The sequence below is a fragment of the Camelina sativa genome, chromosome 12, assembly GCF_030686135.1.
Source record: "Camelina sativa cultivar CO46 ecotype springtype chromosome 12, ASM3068613v1".
Classification (NCBI taxonomy): domain Eukaryota; kingdom Viridiplantae; phylum Streptophyta; class Magnoliopsida; order Brassicales; family Brassicaceae; genus Camelina; species Camelina sativa.
Genome location: NC_141891.1, coordinates 31,109,124 through 31,125,548, shown reverse-complemented (window position 1 = coordinate 31,125,548; position 16,425 = coordinate 31,109,124). Strand labels below are relative to the sequence as shown.

The window sequence follows — 16,425 nt, the reverse complement described above, 5'->3', positions numbered from 1 at the left end:
CTAATTGTGTCGGGATCACAAAAAAACATCTTAAATGCCTTCAAACGTCAAAATCTGCCCTCGAGAATGGTCCAATGGCACGGAGACCCATTGCCTTGCCAGAAGCTCTCTTGGGGCTTTTCAAAAAGGTATTATGGGTTGCATGGTTCCTCACGGTCTGAAAGTTACGACGTTCTCTATATACTATAGTCTTGCGAAACAACCAAAAAAAAAAAAAGGGGGGAGGGATGCAACACGAGGACTTCCCGGGAGGTCACCCATCCTAGTCGACTCTCGCCCAAGCACGCTTAACTGCGGAGTTCTGATGGGATCCGGTGCATTAGTGCTGGTATGATCGCATCCGTTAGTATATCCCATGCAATCGCATATATCCTTTTTTGAAAACTGAATGGATCATTCGATGTGGGTCCCACTTGATATGCGGACCGGTTTAGTCACCTTGGAAATGCTTCCAACGTCGAAAAACAAGCGATAACCATGTCCAAACACTGTTTTGGAGCCGTAACTAATTGTGTCGGGATCACAAAAAAATATCTTAAATGCCTTCAAACGTCAAAATCTGCCCTTGAGAATGGTCCAATGGTACGAAGACCCATTGCCTTGCCAGAAGCTCTCTTGGGGCTTTTCAAAAAGGTATTATGGGTTGCATGGTTCCTCACGGTCTGAAAGTTACGACGTTCTCTATGTACTATAGTCTTGCGAAACAACCAAAAAAAAAAAAAAAGGAGGAGGGATGCAACACGAGGATTTCCCGGGAGGTCACCCATCTTAGTACGACTCTCGCCCAAGCACGCTTAACTGCGGAGTTCTGATGGGATCCGGTGCATTAGTGCTTGTATGATCGCATCCGTTAGTATATCCCATGCAATCGCATATATCCTTTTTTGAAAACTGAATGGATCATTCGATGTGTGTCCCACTTGATATGCGGACCGGTTTAGTCACCTTGGAAATGCTTCCAACGTCGAAAAACAAGCGATAACCATGTCCAAACACTGTTTTGGAGCCGTAACTAATTGTGTCGGGATCACAAAAAACATCTTAAATGCCTTCAAACGTCAAAATCTGCCCTCGAGAATGGTCCAATGGCACGGAGACCCATTGCCTTGCCAGAAGCTCTCTTGGGGCTTTTCAAAAAGGTATTATGGGTTGCATGGTTCCTCACGGTCTGAAAGTTACGACGTTCTCTATATACTATAGTCTTGCGAAACAACCAAAAAAAAAAAAAGGGGGGAGGGATGCAACACGAGGACTTCCCGGGAGGTCACCCATCCTAGTCGACTCTCGCCCAAGCACGCTTAACTGCGGAGTTCTGATGGGATCCGGTGCATTAGTGCTGGTATGATCGCATCCGTTAGTATATCCCATGCAATCGCATATATCCTTTTTTGAAAACTGAATGGATCATTCGATGTGGGTCCCACTTGATATGCGGACCGGTTTAGTCACCTTGGAAATGCTTCCAACGTCGAAAAACAAGCGATAACCATGTCCAAACACTGTTTTGGAGCCGTAACTAATTGTGTCGGGATCACAAAAAAACATCTTAAATGCCTTCAAACGTCAAAATCTGCCCTTGAGAATGGTCCAATGGTACGAAGACCCATTGCCTTGCCAGAAGCTCTCTTGGGGCTTTTCAAAAAGGTATTATGGGTTGCATGGTTCCTCACGGTCTGAAAGTTACGACGTTCTCTATGTACTATAGTCTTGCGAAACAACCAAAAAAAAAAAAAAAGGAGGAGGGATGCAACACGAGGATTTCCCGGGAGGTCACCCATCTTAGTACGACTCTCGCCCAAGCACGCTTAACTGCGGAGTTCTGATGGGATCCGGTGCATTAGTGCTTGTATGATCGCATCCGTTAGTATATCCCATGCAATCGCATATATCCTTTTTTGAAAACTGAATGGATCATTCGATGTGTGTCCCACTTGATATGCGGACCGGTTTAGTCACCTTGGAAATGCTTCCAACGTCGAAAAACAAGCGATAACCATGTCCAAACACTGTTTTGGAGCCGTAACTAATTGTGTCGGGATCACAAAAAAACATCTTAAATGCCTTCAAACGTCAAAATCTGCCCTCGAGAATGGTCCAATGGTACGAAGACCCATTGCCTTGCCAGAAGCTCTCTTGGGGCTTTTCAAAAAGGTATTATGGGTTGCATGGTTCCTCACGGTCTGAAAGTTACGATGTTCTCTATATACTATAGTCTTGCGAAACAACCAAAAAAAAAAAAAAAGGAGGAGGGATGCAACACGAGGATTTCCCGGGAGGTCACCCATCCTAGTACGACTCTCGCCCAAGCACGCTTAACTGCGGAGTTCTGATGGGATCCGGTGCATTAGTGCTTGTATGATTGCATCCGTTAGTATATCCCATGCAATCGCATATATCCTTTTTTGAAAACTGAATGGATCATTCGATGTGGGTCCCACTTGATATGCGGATCGGTTTAGTCACCTTGGACGTGCTTCCAACGTCGAAAAACAAGCAATAACCATGTCCAAACACTGTTTTGAAGCCGTAACTAATTGTGTCGGGATAAAAAAAAACATCTTAAATGCCTTCAAACGTCAAAATCTGCCCTCGAGAATGGTCCAATGGTACGAAGTCCCATTTCCTTGCCAGAAGATCTCTTGGGGCTTTTCAAAAAGGTATTAAGGGTTGCATGGTTCCTCACGGTCTGAAAGTTACGACGTTCTCTATGTACTATAGTCTTGCGAAACAACCAAAAAAAAAAAAAGGGGGGAGGGATGCAACACGAGGACTTCCCGGGAGGTCACCCATCCTAGTCGACTCTCGCCCAAGCACGCTTAACTGCGGAGTTCTGATGGGATCCGGTGCATTAGTGCTGGTATGATCGCATCCGTTAGTATATCCCATGCAATCGCATATATCCTTTTTTGAAAACTGAATGGATCATTCGATGTGGGTCCCACTTGATATGCGGACCGGTTTAGTCACCTTGGAAATGCTTCCAACGTCGAAAAACAAGCGATAACCATGTCCAAACACTGTTTTGGAGCCGTAACTAATTGTGTCGGGATCACAAAAAAACATCTTAAATGCCTTCAAACGTCAAAATCTGCCCTCGAGAATGGTCCAATGGTACGAAGTCCCATTTCCTTGCCAGAAGATCTCTTGGGGCTTTTCAAAAAGGTATTATGGGTTGCATGGTTCCTCACGGTCTGAAAGTTACGACGTTCTCTATGTACTATAGTCTTGCGAAACAACCAAAAAAAAAAAAAAGGGGGGAGGGATGCAACACGAGGACTTCCCGGGAGGTCACCCATCCTAGTCGACTCTCGCCCAAGCACGCTTAACTGCGGAGTTCTGATGGGATCCGGTGCATTAGTGCTGGTATGATCGCATCCGTTAGTATATCCCATGCAATCGCATATATCCTTTTTTGAAAACTGAATGGATCATTCGATGTGTGTCCCACTTGATATGCGGACCGGCTTAGTCACCTTGGAAATGCTTCCAACGTCGAAAAACAAGCGATAACCATGTCCAAACACTGTTTTGGAGCCGTAACTAATTGTGTCGGGATCACAAAAAAATATCTTAAATGCCTTCAAACGTCAAAATCTGCCCTCGAGAATGGTCCAATGGTACGAAGACCCATTGCCTTGCCAGAAGCTCTCTTGGGGCTTTTCAAAAAGGTATTATGGGTTGCATGGTTCCTCACGGTCTGAAAGTTACGACGTTCTCTATGTACTATAGTCTTGCGAAACAACCAAAAAAAAAAAAAAAAGGAGGAGGGATGCAACACGAGGATTTCCCGGGAGGTCACCCATCTTAGTACGACTCTCGCCCAAGCACGCTTAACTGCGGAGTTCTGATGGGATCCGGTGCATTAGTGCTTGTATGATCGCATCCGTTAGTATATCCCATGCAATCGCATATATCCTTTTTTGAAAACTGAATGGATCATTCGATGTGTGTCCCACTTGATATGCGGACCGGTTTAGTCACCTTGGAAATGCTTCCAAAGTCGAAAAACAAGCGATAACCATGTCCAAACACTGTTTTGGAGCCGTAACTAATTGTGTCGGGATCACAAAAAAACATCTTAAATGCCTTCAAACGTCAAAATCTGCCCTCGAGAATGGTCCAATGGTACGAAGACCCATTGCCTTACCAGAAGCTCTCTTGGGGCTTTTCAAAAAGGTATTATGGGTTGCGTGGTTCCTCACGGTCTGAAAGTTACGACGTTCTCTATGTACTATAGTCTTGCGAAACAACCAAAAAAAAAAAAAAAGGAGGAGGGATGCAACACGAGGATTTCCCGGGAGGTCACCCATCTTAGTACGACTCTCGCCCAAGCACGCTTAACTGCGGAGTTCTGATGGGATCCGGTGCATTAGTGCTTGTATGATCGCATCCGTTAGTATATCCCATGCAATCGCATATATCCTTTTTTGAAAACTGAATGGATCATTCGATGTGGGTCCCACTTGATATGCGGACCGGTTTAGTCACCTTGGAAATGCTTCCAACGTCGAAAAACAAGCGATAACCATGTCCAAACACTGTTTTGGAGCCGTAACTAATTGTGTCGGGATCACAAAAAAACATCTTAAATGCCTTCAAACGTCAAAATCTGCCCTCGAGAATGGTCCAATGGTACGAAGTCCCATTTCCTTGCCAGAAGATCTCTTGGGGCTTTTCAAAAAGGTATTATGGGTTGCATGGTTCCTCACGGTCTGAAAGTTACGACGTTCTCTATGTACTATAGTCTTGCGAAACAACCAAAAAAAAAAAAAGGGGGGAGGGATGCAACACGAGGACTTCCCGGGAGGTCACCCATCCTAGTCGACTCTCGCCCAAGCACGCTTAACTGCGGAGTTCTGATGGGATCCGGTGCATTAGTGCTGGTATGATCGCATCCGTTAGTATATCCCATGCAATCGCATATATCCTTTTTTGAAAACTGAATGGATCATTCGATGTGTGTCCCACTTGATATGCGGACCGGTTTAGTCACCTTGGAAATGCTTCCAACGTCGAAAAACAAGCGATAACCATGTCCAAACACTGTTTTGGAGCCGTAACTAATTGTGTCGGGATCACAAAAAAACATCTTAAATGCCTTCAAACGTCAAAATCTGCCCTCGAGAATGGTCCAATGGTACGAAGACCCATTGCCTTACCAGAAGCTCTCTTGGGGCTTTTCAAAAAGGTATTATGGGTTGCATGGTTCCTCACGGTCTGAAAGTTACGACGTTCTCTATGTACTATAGTCTTGCGAAACAACCAAAAAAAAAAAAAGGGGGGAGGGATGCAACACGAGGACTTCCCGGGAGGTCACCCATCCTAGTCGACTCTCGCCCAAGCACGCTTAACTGCGGAGTTCTGATGGGATCCGGTGCATTAGTGCTGGTATGATCGCATCCGTTAGTATATCCCATGCAATCGCATATATCCTTTTTTGAAAACTGAATGGATCATTCGATGTGGGTCCCACTTGATATGCGGACCGGTTTAGTCACCTTGGAAATGCTTCCAACGTCGAAAAACAAGCGATAACCATGTCCAAACACTGTTTTGGAGCCGTAACTAATTGTGTCGGGATCACAAAAAAACATCTTAAATGCCTTCAAACGTCAAAATCTGCCCTCGAGAATGGTCCAATGGTACGAAGTCCCATTTCCTTGCCAGAAGATCTCTTGGGGCTTTTCAAAAAGGTATTATGGGTTGCATGGTTCCTCACGGTCTGAAAGTTACGACGTTCTCTATGTACTATAGTCTTGCGAAACAACCAAAAAAAAAAAAAAGGGGGGGGAGGGAGGGAGGGATGCAACACGAGGACTTCCCGGGAGGTCACCCATCCTAGTACTACTCTCGCCCAAGCACGCTTAACTGCGGAGTTCTGATGGGATCCGGTGCATTAGTGCTGGTATGATCGCATCAGTTAGTATATCCCATGCAATCGCATATATACTTTTTTGAAAACTGAATGGATCATTCGATGTGGGTCCCACTTGATATGCGGACCGGTTTAGTCACCTTGGACGTGCTTCCAACGTCCAAAAACAAGTGATAACCATGTCCAAACACTGTTTTGGAGCCGTAACTAATTGTGTCGGGATCACAAAAAAACATCTCAACTGCCTTCAAACGTCAAAATCTGCCCTCGAGAATGGTCCAATGGTACGAAGACCCATTGCCTTACCAGAAGCTCTCTTGGGGCTTTTCAAAAAGGTATTATGGGTTGCGTGGTTCCTCACGGTCTGAAAGTTACGACGTTCTCTATGTACTATAGTCTTGCGAAACAACCAAAAAAAAAAAAAAAGGGGGGGGGGGAGGGAGGGATGCAACACGAGGACTTCCCGGGAGGTCACCCATCCTAGTACTACTCTCGCCCAAGCACGCTTGACTGCAGAGTTCTGATGGGATCCGGTGCATTAGTGCTGGTATGATCGCATCCGTTAGTATATCCCATGCAATCGCATATATCCTTTTTTGAAAACTGAATGGATCATTCGATGTGGGTCCCACTTGATATGCGGACCGGTTTAGTCACCTTGGACGTGCTTCCACCGTCCAAAAACAAGCGATAACCATGTCCAAACACTGTTTTGGAGCCGTAACTAATTGTGTCGGGATCACAAAAAAACATCTCAACTGCCTTCAAACGTCAAAATCTGCCCTCGAGAATGGTCCAATGGTACGAAGACCCATTGCCTTACCAGAAGCTCTCTTGGGGCTTTTCAAAAAGGTATTATGGGTTGCGTGGTTCCTCACGGTCTGAAAGTTACGACGTTCTCTATGTACTATAGTCTTGCGAAACAACCAAAAAAAAAAAAAAAAGGAGGAGGGATGCAACACGAGGATTTCCCGGGAGGTCACCCATCTTAGTACGACTCTCGCCCAAGCACGCTTAACTGCGGAGTTCTGATGGGATCCGGTGCATTAGTGCTTGTATGATCGCATCCGTTAGTATATCCCATGCAATCGCATATATCCTTTTTTGAAAACTGAATGGATCATTCGATGTGTGTCCCACTTGATATGCGGACCGGTTTAGTCACCTTGGAAATGCTTCCAACGTCGAAAAACAAGCGATAACCATGTCCAAACACTGTTTTGGAGCCGTAACTAATTGTGTCGGGATCACAAAAAAACATCTTAAATGCCTTCAAACGTCAAAATCTGCCCTCGAGAATGGTCCAATGGTACGAAGTCCCATTTCCTTGCCAGAAGATCTCTTGGGGCTTTTCAAAAAGGTATTATGGGTTGCATGGTTCCTCACGGTCTGAAAGTTACGACGTTCTCTATGTACTATAGTCTTGCGAAACAACCAAAAAAAAAAAAAGGGGGGAGGGATGCAACACGAGGACTTCCCGGGAGGTCACCCATCCTAGTCGACTCTCGCCCAAGCACGCTTAACTGCGGAGTTCTGATGGGATCCGGTGCATTAGTGCTGGTATGATCGCATCCGTTAGTATATCCCATGCAATCGCATATATCCTTTTTTGAAAACTGAATGGATCATTCGATGTGGGTCCCACTTGATATGCGGACCGGTTTAGTCACCTTGGAAATGCTTCCAACGTCGAAAAACAAGCGATAACCATGTCCAAACACTGTTTTGGAGCCGTAACTAATTGTGTCGGGATCACAAAAAAACATCTTAAATGCCTTCAAACGTCAAAATCTGCCCTCGAGAATGGTCCAATGGTACGAAGTCCCATTTCCTTGCCAGAAGATCTCTTGGGGCTTTTCAAAAAGGTATTATGGGTTGCATGGTTCCTCACGGTCTGAAAGTTACGACGTTCTCTATGTACTATAGTCTTGCGAAACAACCAAAAAAAAAAAAAAGGGGGGGGGGGGAGGGAGGGATGCAACACGAGGACTTCCCGGGAGGTCACCCATCCTAGTACTACTCTCGCCCAAGCACGCTTAACTGCGGAGTTCTGATGGGATCCGGTGCATTAGTGCTGGTATGATCGCATCAGTTAGTATATCCCATGCAATCGCATATATACTTTTTTGAAAACTGAATGGATCATTCGATGTGGGTCCCACTTGATATGCGGACCGGTTTAGTCACCTTGGACGTGCTTCCAACGTCCAAAAACAAGTGATAACCATGTCCAAACACTGTTTTGGAGCCGTAACTAATTGTGTCGGGATCACAAAAAAACATCTCAACTGCCTTCAAACGTCAAAATCTGCCCTCGAGAATGGTCCAATGGTACGAAGACCCATTGCCTTACCAGAAGCTCTCTTGGGGCTTTTCAAAAAGGTATTATGGGTTGCGTGGTTCCTCACGGTCTGAAAGTTACGACGTTCTCTATGTACTATAGTCTTGCGAAACAACCAAAAAAAAAAAAAAGGGGGGGGGGGAGGGAGGGATGCAACACGAGGACTTCCCGGGAGGTCACCCATCCTAGTACTACTCTCGCCCAAGCACGCTTGACTGCAGAGTTCTGATGGGATCCGGTGCATTAGTGCTGGTATGATCGCATCCGTTAGTATATCCCATGCAATCGCATATATCCTTTTTTGAAAACTGAATGGATCATTCGATGTGGGTCCCACTTGATATGCGGACCGGTTTAGTCACCTTGGACGTGCTTCCACCGTCCAAAAACAAGCGATAACCATGTCCAAACACTGTTTTGGAGCCGTAACTAATTGTGTCGGGATCACAAAAAAACATCTCAACTGCCTTCAAACGTCAAAATCTGCCCTCGAGAATGGTCCAATGGTACGAAGACCCATTGCCTTACCAGAAGCTCTCTTGGGGCTTTTCAAAAAGGTATTATGGGTTGCGTGGTTCCTCACGGTCTGAAAGTTACGACGTTCTCTATGTACTATAGTCTTGCGAAACAACCAAAAAAAAAAAAAAGGGGGGGGGGGGAGGGAGGGATGCAACACGAGGACTTCCCGGGAGGTCACCCATCCTAGTACTACTCTCGCCCAAGCACGCTTAACTGCAGAGTTCTGATGGGATCCGGTGCATTAGTGCTGGTATGATCGCATCAGTTAGTATATCCCATGCAATCGCATATATACTTTTTTGAAAACTGAATGGATCATTCGATGTGGGTCCCACTTGATATGCGGACCGGTTTAGTCACCTTGGACGTGCTTCCAACGTCCAAAAACAAGTGATAACCATGTCCAAACACTGTTTTGGAGCCGTAACTAATTGTGTCGGGATCACAAAAAAACATCTCAACTGCCTTCAAACGTCAAAATCTGCCCTCGAGAATGGTCCAATGGTACGAAGACCCATTGCCTTACCAGAAGCTCTCTTGGGGCTTTTCAAAAAGGTATTATGGGTTGCGTGGTTCCTCACGGTCTGAAAGTTACGACGTTCTCTATGTACTATAGTCTTGCGAAACAACCAAAAAAAAAAAAAAAAGGAGGAGGGATGCAACACGAGGATTTCCCGGGAGGTCACCCATCTTAGTACGACTCTCGCCCAAGCACGCTTAACTGCGGAGTTCTGATGGGATCCGGTGCATTAGTGCTTGTATGATCGCATCCGTTAGTATATCCCATGCAATCGCATATATCCTTTTTTGAAAACTGAATGGATCATTCGATGTGTGTCCCACTTGATATGCGGACCGGTTTAGTCACCTTGGAAATGCTTCCAACGTCGAAAAACAAGCGATAACCATGTCCAAACACTGTTTTGGAGCCGTAACTAATTGTGTCGGGATCACAAAAAAACATCTTAAATGCCTTCAAACGTCAAAATCTGCCCTCGAGAATGGTCCAATGGTACGAAGTCCCATTTCCTTGCCAGAAGATCTCTTGGGGCTTTTCAAAAAGGTATTATGGGTTGCATGGTTCCTCACGGTCTGAAAGTTACGACGTTCTCTATGTACTATAGTCTTGCGAAACAACCAAAAAAAAAAAAAGGGGGGAGGGATGCAACACGAGGACTTCCCGGGAGGTCACCCATCCTAGTCGACTCTCGCCCAAGCACGCTTAACTGCGGAGTTCTGATGGGATCCGGTGCATTAGTGCTTGTATGATCGCATCCGTTAGTATATCCCATGCAATCGCATATATCCTTTTTTGAAAACTGAATGGATCATTCGATGTGTGTCCCACTTGATATGCGGACCGGTTTAGTCACCTTGGAAATGCTTCCAACGTCGAAAAACAAGCGATAACCATGTCCAAACACTGTTTTGGAGCCGTAACTAATTGTGTCGGGATCACAAAAAAACATCTTAAATGCCTTCAAACGTCAAAATCTGCCCTCGAGAATGGTCCAATGGTACGAAGTCCCATTTCCTTGCCAGAAGATCTCTTGGGGCTTTTCAAAAAGGTATTATGGGTTGCATGGTTCCTCACGGTCTGAAAGTTACGACGTTCTCTATGTACTATAGTCTTGCGAAACAACCAAAAAAAAAAAAAGGGGGGAGGGATGCAACACGAGGACTTCCCGGGAGGTCACCCATCCTAGTCGACTCTCGCCCAAGCACGCTTAACTGCGGAGTTCTGATGGGATCCGGTGCATTAGTGCTTGTATGATCGCATCCGTTAGTATATCCCATGCAATCGCATATATCCTTTTTTGAAAACTGAATGGATCATTCGATGTGTGTCCCACTTGATATGCGGACCGGTTTAGTCACCTTGGAAATGCTTCCAACGTCGAAAAACAAGCGATAACCATGTCCAAACACTGTTTTGGAGCCGTAACTAATTGTGTCGGGATCACAAAAAAACATCTTAAATGCCTTCAAACGTCAAAATCTGCCCTCGAGAATGGTCCAATGGTACGAAGTCCCATTTCCTTGCCAGAAGATCTCTTGGGGCTTTTCAAAAAGGTATTATGGGTTGCATGGTTCCTCACGGTCTGAAAGTTACGACGTTCTCTATGTACTATAGTCTTGCGAAACAACCAAAAAAAAAAAAAGGGGGGAGGGATGCAACACGAGGACTTCCCGGGAGGTCACCCATCCTAGTCGACTCTCGCCCAAGCACGCTTAACTGCGGAGTTCTGATGGGATCCGGTGCATTAGTGCTGGTATGATCGCATCCGTTAGTATATCCCATGCAATCGCATATATCCTTTTTTGAAAACTGAATGGATCATTCGATGTGTGTCCCACTTGATATGCGGACCGGTTTAGTCACCTTGGAAATGCTTCCAACGTCGAAAAACAAGCGATAACCATGTCCAAACACTGTTTTGGAGCCGTAACTAATTGTGTCGGGATCACAAAAAAATATCTTAAATGCCTTCAAACGTCAAAATCTGCCCTCGAGAATGGTCCAATGGTACGAAGACCCATTGCCTTGCCAGAAGCTCTCTTGGGGCTTTTCAAAAAGGTATTATGGGTTGCATGGTTCCTCACGGTCTGAAAGTTACGACGTTCTCTATGTACTATAGTCTTGCGAAACAACCAAAAAAAAAAAAAAAAGGAGGAGGGATGCAACACGAGGATTTCCCGGGAGGTCACCCATCTTAGTACGACTCTCGCCCAAGCACGCTTAACTGCGGAGTTCTGATGGGATCCGGTGCATTAGTGCTTGTATGATCGCATCCGTTAGTATATCCCATGCAATCGCATATATCCTTTTTTGAAAACTGAATGGATCATTCGATGTGTGTCCCACTTGATATGCGGACCGGTTTAGTCACCTTGGAAATGCTTCCAAAGTCGAAAAACAAGCGATAACCATGTCCAAACACTGTTTTGGAGCCGTAACTAATTGTGTCGGGATCACAAAAAAACATCTTAAATGCCTTCAAACGTCAAAATCTGCCCTCGAGAATGGTCCAATGGTACGAAGACCCATTGCCTTACCAGAAGCTCTCTTGGGGCTTTTCAAAAAGGTATTATGGGTTGCGTGGTTCCTCACGGTCTGAAAGTTACGACGTTCTCTATGTACTATAGTCTTGCGAAACAACCAAAAAAAAAAAAAAAGGAGGAGGGATGCAACACGAGGATTTCCCGGGAGGTCACCCATCTTAGTACGACTCTCGCCCAAGCACGCTTAACTGCGGAGTTCTGATGGGATCCGGTGTATTAGTGCTTGTATGATCGCATCCGTTAGTATATCCCATGCAATCGCATATATCCTTTTTTGAAAACTGAATGGATCATTCGATGTGTGTCCCACTTGATATGCGGACCGGTTTAGTCACCTTGGAAATGCTTCCAACGTCGAAAAACAAGCGATAACCATGTCCAAACACTGTTTTGGAGCCGTAACTAATTGTGTCGGGATCACAAAAAAACATCTTAAATGCCTTCAAACGTCAAAATCTGCCCTCGAGAATGGTCCAATGGTACGAAGTCCCATTTCCTTGCCAGAAGATCTCTTGGGGCTTTTCAAAAAGGTATTATGGGTTGCATGGTTCCTCACGGTCTGAAAGTTACGACGTTCTCTATGTACTATAGTCTTGCGAAACAACCAAAAAAAAAAAAAGGGGGGAGGGATGCAACACGAGGACTTCCCGGGAGGTCACCCATCCTAGTCGACTCTCGCCCAAGCACGCTTAACTGCAGAGTTCTGATGGGATCCGGTGCATTAGTGCTGGTATGATCGCATCCGTTAGTATATCCCATGCAATCGCATATATCCTTTTTTGAAAACTGAATGGATCATTCGATGTGTGTCCCACTTGATATGCGGACCGGTTTAGTCACCTTGGAAATGCTTCCAACGTCGAAAAACAAGCGATAACCATGTCCAAACACTGTTTTGGAGCCGTAACTAATTGTGTCGGGATCACAAAAAAACATCTTAAATGCCTTCAAACGTCAAAATCTGCCCTCGAGAATGGTCCAATGGTACGAAGACCCATTGCCTTACCAGAAGCTCTCTTGGGGCTTTTCAAAAAGGTATTATGGGTTGCGTGGTTCCTCACGGTCTGAAAGTTACGACGTTCTCTATGTACTCTAGTCTTGCGAAACAACCAAAAAAAAAAAAAAAAGGAGGAGGGATGCAACACGAGGATTTCCCGGGAGGTCACCCATCTTAGTACGACTCTCGCCCAAGCACGCTTAACTGCGGAGTTCTGATGGGATCCGGTGCATTAGTGCTTGTATGATCGCATCCGTTAGTATATCCCATGCAATCGCATATATCCTTTTTTGAAAACTGAATGGATCATTCGATGTGTGTCCCACTTGATATGCGGACCGGTTTAGTCACCTTGGAAATGCTTCCAACGTCGAAAAACAAGCGATAACCATGTCCAAACACTGTTTTGGAGCCGTAACTAATTGTGTCGGGATCACAAAAAAACATCTTAAATGCCTTCAAACGTCAAAATCTGCCCTCGAGAATGGTCCAATGGTACGAAGTCCCATTTCCTTGCCAGAAGATCTCTTGGGGCTTTTCAAAAAGGTATTATGGGTTGCGTGGTTCCTCACGGTCTGAAAGTTACGACGTTCTCTATGTACTATAGTCTTGCGAAACAACCAAAAAAAAAAAAAAAAGGAGGAGGGATGCAACACGAGGATTTCCCGGGAGGTCACCCATCTTAGTACGACTCTCGCCCAAGCACGCTTAACTGCGGAGTTCTGATGGGATCCGGTGCATTAGTGCTTGTATGATCGCATCCGTTAGTATATCCCATGCAATCGCATATATCCTTTTTTGAAAACTGAATGGATCATTCGATGTGTGTCCCACTTGATATGCGGACCGGTTTAGTCACCTTGGAAATGCTTCCAACGTCGAAAAACAAGCGATAACCATGTCCAAACACTGTTTTGGAGCCGTAACTAATTGTGTCGGGATCACAAAAAAACATCTTAAATGCCTTCAAACGTCAAAATCTGCCCTCGAGAATGGTCCAATGGTACGAAGTCCCATTTCCTTGCCAGAAGATCTCTTGGGGCTTTTCAAAAAGGTATTATGGGTTGCATGGTTCCTCACGGTCTGAAAGTTACGACGTTCTCTATGTACTATAGTCTTGCGAAACAACCAAAAAAAAAAAAAGGGGGGAGGGATGCAACACGAGGACTTCCCGGGAGGTCACCCATCCTAGTCGACTCTCGCCCAAGCACGCTTAACTGCGGAGTTCTGATGGGATCCGGTGCATTAGTGCTGGTATGATCGCATCCGTTAGTATATCCCATGCAATCGCATATATCCTTTTTTGAAAACTGAATGGATCATTCGATGTGGGTCCCACTTGATATGCGGACCGGTTTAGTCACCTTGGAAATGCTTCCAACGTCGAAAAACAAGCGATAACCATGTCCAAACACTGTTTTGGAGCCGTAACTAATTGTGTCGGGATCACAAAAAAACATCTTAAATGCCTTCAAACGTCAAAATCTGCCCTCGAGAATGGTCCAATGGTACGAAGTCCCATTTCCTTGCCAGAAGATCTCTTGGGGCTTTTCAAAAAGGTATTATGGGTTGCATGGTTCCTCACGGTCTGAAAGTTACGACGTTCTCTATGTACTATAGTCTTGCGAAACAACCAAAAAAAAAAAAAGGGGGGAGGGATGCAACACGAGGACTTCCCGGGAGGTCACCCATCCTAGTCGACTCTCGCCCAAGCACGCTTAACTGCGGAGTTGTGATGGGATCCGGTGCATTAGTGCTGGTATGATCGCATCCGTTAGTATATCCCATGCAATCGCATATATCCTTTTTTGAAAACTGAATGGATCATTCGATGTGTGTCCCACTTGATATGCGGACCGGTTTAGTCACCTTGGAAATGCTTCCAACGTCGAAAAACAAGCGATAACCATGTCCAAACACTGTTTTGGAGCCGTAACTAATTGTGTCGGGATCACAAAAAAATATCTTAAATGCCTTCAAACGTCAAAATCTGCCCTCGAGAATGGTCCAATGGTACGAAGACCCATTGCCTTACCAGAAGCTCTCTTGGGGCTTTTCAAAAAGGTATTATGGGTTGCGTGGTTCCTCACGGTCTGAAAGTTACGACGTTCTCTATGTACTATAGTCTTGCGAAACAACCAAAAAAAAAAAAAAAGGAGGAGGGATGCAACACGAGGATTTCCCGGGAGGTCACCCATCTTAGTACGACTCTCGCCCAAGCACGCTTAACTGCGGAGTTCTGATGGGATCCGGTGCATTAGTGCTTGTATGATCGCATCCGTTAGTATATCCCATGCAATCGCATATATCCTTTTTTGAAAACTGAATGGATCATTCGATGTGTGTCCCACTTGATATGCGGACCGGTTTAGTCACCTTGGAAATGCTTCCAAAGTCGAAAAACAAGCGATAACCATGTCCAAACACTGTTTTGGAGCCGTAACTAATTGTGTCGGGATCACAAAAAAACATCTTAAATGCCTTCAAACGTCAAAATCTGCCCTCGAGAATGGTCCAATGGTACGAAGACCCATTGCCTTACCAGAAGCTCTCTTGGGGCTTTTCAAAAAGGTATTATGGGTTGCGTGGTTCCTCACGGTCTGAAAGTTACGACGTTCTCTATGTACTATAGTCTTGCGAAACAACCAAAAAAAAAAAAAAAGGAGGAGGGATGCAACACGAGGATTTCCCGGGAGGTCACCCATCTTAGTACGACTCTCGCCCAAGCACGCTTAACTGCGGAGTTCTGATGGGATCCGGTGCATTAGTGCTTGTATGATCGCATCCGTTAGTATATCCCATGCAATCGCATATATCCTTTTTTGAAAACTGAATGGATCATTCGATGTGTGTCCCACTTGATATGCGGACCGGTTTAGTCACCTTGGAAATGCTTCCAACGTCGAAAAACAAGCGATAACCATGTCCAAACACTGTTTTGGAGCCGTAACTAATTGTGTCGGGATCACAAAAAAACATCTTAAATGCCTTCAAACGTCAAAATCTGCCCTCGAGAATGGTCCAATGGTACGAAGTCCCATTTCCTTGCCAGAAGATCTCTTGGGGCTTTTCAAAAAGGTATTATGGGTTGCATGGTTCCTCACGGTCTGAAAGTTACGACGTTCTCTATGTACTATAGTCTTGCGAAACAACCAAAAAAAAAAAAGGGGGGAGGGATGCAACACGAGGACTTCCCGGGAGGTCACCCATCCTAGTCGACTCTCGCCCAAGCACGCTTAACTGCAGAGTTCTGATGGGATCCGGTGCATTAGTGCTGGTATGATCGCATCCGTTAGTATATCCCATGCAATCGCATATATCCTTTTTTGAAAACTGAATGGATCATTCGATGTGTGTCCCACTTGATATGCGGACCGGTTTAGTCACCTTGGAAATGCTTCCAACGTCGAAAAACAAGCGATAACCATGTCCAAACACTGTTTTGGAGCCGTAACTAATTGTGTCGGGATCACAAAAAAACATCTTAAATGCCTTCAAACGTCAAAATCTGCCCTCGAGAATGGTCCAATGGTACGAAGACCCATTGCCTTACCAGAAGCTCTCTTGGGGCTTTTCAAAAAGGTATTATGGGTTGCGTGGTTCCTCACGGTCTGAAAGTTACGACGTTCT

At 45.2% G+C, this 16,425-nt stretch overlaps 18 non-coding genes and 14 pseudogenes across 18 annotated transcripts; all 32 read right to left on the bottom strand.

Moving 5' to 3' along the window:
* Window positions 1-224: 224 nt before the first annotated feature.
* LOC147931408 (5S ribosomal RNA) lies at window positions 225-342 on the bottom strand (annotated as a pseudogene).
* Window positions 343-730: 388 nt separating this feature from the next.
* On the bottom strand, window positions 731-849 carry LOC147931407 (5S ribosomal RNA). The gene has a single exon (XR_015576400.1). It is a non-coding gene; the product is annotated as a 5S ribosomal RNA (ribosomal RNA).
* Window positions 850-1,235: 386 nt separating this feature from the next.
* LOC147931406 (5S ribosomal RNA) lies at window positions 1,236-1,353 on the bottom strand (annotated as a pseudogene).
* A 388-nt stretch (window positions 1,354-1,741) lies between these two features.
* Window positions 1,742-1,860, bottom strand: LOC147931405 (5S ribosomal RNA). The gene has a single exon (XR_015576399.1). It is a non-coding gene; the product is annotated as a 5S ribosomal RNA (ribosomal RNA).
* A 388-nt stretch (window positions 1,861-2,248) lies between these two features.
* On the bottom strand, window positions 2,249-2,367 carry LOC147931404 (5S ribosomal RNA). Its single transcript, XR_015576460.1, has one exon. It is a non-coding gene; the product is annotated as a 5S ribosomal RNA (ribosomal RNA).
* A 386-nt stretch (window positions 2,368-2,753) lies between these two features.
* Window positions 2,754-2,871, bottom strand: LOC147931403 (5S ribosomal RNA; annotated as a pseudogene).
* A 388-nt stretch (window positions 2,872-3,259) lies between these two features.
* Window positions 3,260-3,377, bottom strand: LOC147931402 (5S ribosomal RNA; annotated as a pseudogene).
* A 389-nt stretch (window positions 3,378-3,766) lies between these two features.
* LOC147931401 (5S ribosomal RNA) lies at window positions 3,767-3,885 on the bottom strand. Its single transcript, XR_015576398.1, has one exon. It is a non-coding gene; the product is annotated as a 5S ribosomal RNA (ribosomal RNA).
* Window positions 3,886-4,273: 388 nt separating this feature from the next.
* On the bottom strand, window positions 4,274-4,392 carry LOC147931400 (5S ribosomal RNA). The gene has a single exon (XR_015576397.1). It is a non-coding gene; the product is annotated as a 5S ribosomal RNA (ribosomal RNA).
* Window positions 4,393-4,779: 387 nt separating this feature from the next.
* On the bottom strand, window positions 4,780-4,897 carry LOC147931399 (5S ribosomal RNA; annotated as a pseudogene).
* Window positions 4,898-5,284: 387 nt separating this feature from the next.
* Window positions 5,285-5,402, bottom strand: LOC147931398 (5S ribosomal RNA; annotated as a pseudogene).
* Window positions 5,403-5,800: 398 nt separating this feature from the next.
* Window positions 5,801-5,919, bottom strand: LOC147931397 (5S ribosomal RNA). The gene has a single exon (XR_015577022.1). It is a non-coding gene; the product is annotated as a 5S ribosomal RNA (ribosomal RNA).
* Window positions 5,920-6,317: 398 nt separating this feature from the next.
* LOC147931396 (5S ribosomal RNA) lies at window positions 6,318-6,436 on the bottom strand. Its single transcript, XR_015575784.1, has one exon. It is a non-coding gene; the product is annotated as a 5S ribosomal RNA (ribosomal RNA).
* A 389-nt stretch (window positions 6,437-6,825) lies between these two features.
* LOC147931395 (5S ribosomal RNA) lies at window positions 6,826-6,944 on the bottom strand. Its single transcript, XR_015576396.1, has one exon. It is a non-coding gene; the product is annotated as a 5S ribosomal RNA (ribosomal RNA).
* A 387-nt stretch (window positions 6,945-7,331) lies between these two features.
* On the bottom strand, window positions 7,332-7,449 carry LOC147931394 (5S ribosomal RNA; annotated as a pseudogene).
* Window positions 7,450-7,847: 398 nt separating this feature from the next.
* LOC147931393 (5S ribosomal RNA) lies at window positions 7,848-7,966 on the bottom strand. The gene has a single exon (XR_015577020.1). It is a non-coding gene; the product is annotated as a 5S ribosomal RNA (ribosomal RNA).
* Window positions 7,967-8,363: 397 nt separating this feature from the next.
* LOC147931392 (5S ribosomal RNA) lies at window positions 8,364-8,482 on the bottom strand. The gene has a single exon (XR_015575783.1). It is a non-coding gene; the product is annotated as a 5S ribosomal RNA (ribosomal RNA).
* A 398-nt stretch (window positions 8,483-8,880) lies between these two features.
* Window positions 8,881-8,999, bottom strand: LOC147931391 (5S ribosomal RNA). The gene has a single exon (XR_015575966.1). It is a non-coding gene; the product is annotated as a 5S ribosomal RNA (ribosomal RNA).
* A 389-nt stretch (window positions 9,000-9,388) lies between these two features.
* Window positions 9,389-9,507, bottom strand: LOC147931390 (5S ribosomal RNA). Its single transcript, XR_015576394.1, has one exon. It is a non-coding gene; the product is annotated as a 5S ribosomal RNA (ribosomal RNA).
* Window positions 9,508-9,894: 387 nt separating this feature from the next.
* Window positions 9,895-10,012, bottom strand: LOC147931389 (5S ribosomal RNA; annotated as a pseudogene).
* Window positions 10,013-10,399: 387 nt separating this feature from the next.
* LOC147931388 (5S ribosomal RNA) lies at window positions 10,400-10,517 on the bottom strand (annotated as a pseudogene).
* A 387-nt stretch (window positions 10,518-10,904) lies between these two features.
* On the bottom strand, window positions 10,905-11,022 carry LOC147931387 (5S ribosomal RNA; annotated as a pseudogene).
* A 389-nt stretch (window positions 11,023-11,411) lies between these two features.
* On the bottom strand, window positions 11,412-11,530 carry LOC147931386 (5S ribosomal RNA). The gene has a single exon (XR_015576393.1). It is a non-coding gene; the product is annotated as a 5S ribosomal RNA (ribosomal RNA).
* Window positions 11,531-11,918: 388 nt separating this feature from the next.
* LOC147931385 (5S ribosomal RNA) lies at window positions 11,919-12,037 on the bottom strand. Its single transcript, XR_015576274.1, has one exon. It is a non-coding gene; the product is annotated as a 5S ribosomal RNA (ribosomal RNA).
* Window positions 12,038-12,424: 387 nt separating this feature from the next.
* On the bottom strand, window positions 12,425-12,542 carry LOC147931384 (5S ribosomal RNA; annotated as a pseudogene).
* Window positions 12,543-12,931: 389 nt separating this feature from the next.
* On the bottom strand, window positions 12,932-13,050 carry LOC147931383 (5S ribosomal RNA). Its single transcript, XR_015576392.1, has one exon. It is a non-coding gene; the product is annotated as a 5S ribosomal RNA (ribosomal RNA).
* Window positions 13,051-13,439: 389 nt separating this feature from the next.
* LOC147931382 (5S ribosomal RNA) lies at window positions 13,440-13,558 on the bottom strand. Its single transcript, XR_015576391.1, has one exon. It is a non-coding gene; the product is annotated as a 5S ribosomal RNA (ribosomal RNA).
* A 387-nt stretch (window positions 13,559-13,945) lies between these two features.
* Window positions 13,946-14,063, bottom strand: LOC147931381 (5S ribosomal RNA; annotated as a pseudogene).
* Window positions 14,064-14,450: 387 nt separating this feature from the next.
* On the bottom strand, window positions 14,451-14,568 carry LOC147931380 (5S ribosomal RNA; annotated as a pseudogene).
* A 388-nt stretch (window positions 14,569-14,956) lies between these two features.
* Window positions 14,957-15,075, bottom strand: LOC147931379 (5S ribosomal RNA). The gene has a single exon (XR_015576390.1). It is a non-coding gene; the product is annotated as a 5S ribosomal RNA (ribosomal RNA).
* Window positions 15,076-15,463: 388 nt separating this feature from the next.
* LOC147931378 (5S ribosomal RNA) lies at window positions 15,464-15,582 on the bottom strand. The gene has a single exon (XR_015576389.1). It is a non-coding gene; the product is annotated as a 5S ribosomal RNA (ribosomal RNA).
* Window positions 15,583-15,968: 386 nt separating this feature from the next.
* On the bottom strand, window positions 15,969-16,086 carry LOC147931377 (5S ribosomal RNA; annotated as a pseudogene).
* Between the last annotated feature and the right edge of the window lie 339 nt (window positions 16,087-16,425).